Here is a 2,095-nt window from a genome sequence, read left to right on the forward strand (position 1 = left end):
AAATTATAGTGTTTAATAGTACATGTTTAAGTGGTAAAAGTATAAAGAAAGGCTAGGAAATTATTACTATGACCTTTAGAATAGTGCTTACTTCAGAAAAAGACAAAGTACAAGTGATCAGGAGGGGGCGTGATGAGGCCTTCAGTGGTGTTGAAACATTCTAGTTTTTCACCCAGGTGGTGATCATTTGGGAGGTTAACTCTGAGAATTCACTGAGCTGTATATTTTTTTGTAAATGTCTGTAATATTTCATGTTTTAAAGGGTTAAAAGAGGAGCACCTGGGTGGCTCAGTCAGTTGAGCGTCTGATTCTTGGTTTTGGCTCAGGTCCTGATCTTAGGGTTTTGGGATGGAGCCCTGTGTCTGGCTCCACGCTCAGCAGGGAGTCTGCTCCAGGATTCTCCCTCCCTCTACCCCTCCATTCCCCACCCCCACTCTTGCATGTGTCCTCTCTTTCAAATAAATAAATACATCTTAAAAAAAATTTAAAGGGTTAAAAGAACAGATGACTGCCTGGCAGCACTGAGGACCCAGTAGACAAAGCACATTTTAGTAAGTCCTAAATGTTGTGACTTCTCTTGCAGTGTGTAGGAGCCCGGGAGTAAGAGATGCGGAGAAGGAGGATGGCAATGACCCAGGATGGGTACTGGTTTGTCAGGACTCTGGAAGCCTGGCAGGGAGGGGTGGGGAGAGGAAACCACACATCCTTGAAATTGCAGTCCCTGAAGCAGACATTCAGGCAGACATAAACTCAATTAATCAAACACCCTAGGAGAATAGAAGGCGAAAAGACCAAAGATCACAGTGAGGGAGAAGAGTAAGTTCATAGACATGAGAGTCTGGAAGAAGCAAAGGGTATTAGACACAGGAGAGCTTCAGTGAACACTGCAGTAAAATGTAGTGTATTGATACCATGTACACAGAAACAAGGATCTTTTAGCCTAGCATTTGTTCGTTCATTCATTCATTCATTCTTTTTTTGAGACTCTAGGGACTATTCTAGGTGCCATAGAGAATACAAGAAGTTACAAGACAGTTCTCTTTAGTTTTAACTAAGATAAGACACACCCTCATGAACATTTAAGTAATAATTCAAGATCCCACTGCTGGAGGGATAAAGCCCCAACTCACTCCCACACAAAGCATACAAGCTCCACCCCATTTTGGCCCCTTGCCAGTGGCATATTCCCATGGGTGTCTGCTCTTCCCCAGAGCAGCTCATTTTCACTGATCCTGTGACTATATGCAGGCACAGTTCTATGCACTTTATTCATTCTCACAATGACTTTAAGAGGTCGTCGGTACCATTATTATCCACACTGTCCAGGTGAGGTAACAAACCCAGAGAGGTGAGGTAACTTGTTCATGTTCACAAAAGCTTACAGGTACTGGGGCCAGGATTCCAGGTCTGGCTCCAGAGCATGGGCTCTCCACAAATACAACTGGGCCACAGTCATCTTTCTCTGGCCCCGGACAAGTCCAAACCCTTTCATGTCTCTGTAGCTTTGGATTTTCTCCCTTTTGCCTTTCCCACAAACCCAGCGAGAAGGCGGCCATCACTGTGCAGCCTTCCATGGCCACTTCCTCAGGGTCAATCTCTACCTTCCTCCTCTGTGGCCTCATCTTTCATGGGCCTCTCCTAACTCCTAGCATGTCCCTACATGTCCTCAAGGGCAGGAACTTTGATTTGTTTGTCAATAGGTCTTCTCCAGAATCTGTCACACATGAGATCACAGGCAATGCTGAATTGGATCCAAAGAAAAATGTAAATCCTAAATAAGTGGAGTCAACACTGAAAGTCATAAAAGTTAGAAGAAAGAGAGGCCCATGTAGTCTGAGGTAGCCCAGGGAAGTCTTCTGAAGGGAGTAGCCCCTTGCTAGACCATGAGGGATGAGCAAAACCTGTACTACTGAGGATGATCAAGAGGGTGACCAGGGTAGGAAAGGGTGTGTGCACAGGCCTAGAGACTCCAGTGCACAAGGTGTCTTCAGACTTTAAACCAAACTTGCCAGAGCACAGGCTGCAGGCAAAACAACCAGGGATCAAGAGGCAAGATATTAAACTCCCAATACAAATACCTACCCCAAGATCTTAA

Source organism: Eumetopias jubatus, unplaced genomic scaffold (genome assembly GCF_037043125.1).
Source record: "Eumetopias jubatus isolate StellerSeaLion01/CBP00866 unplaced genomic scaffold, mEumJub1_p1.0 scaffold_9, whole genome shotgun sequence".
Taxonomy (NCBI): domain Eukaryota; kingdom Metazoa; phylum Chordata; class Mammalia; order Carnivora; family Otariidae; genus Eumetopias; species Eumetopias jubatus.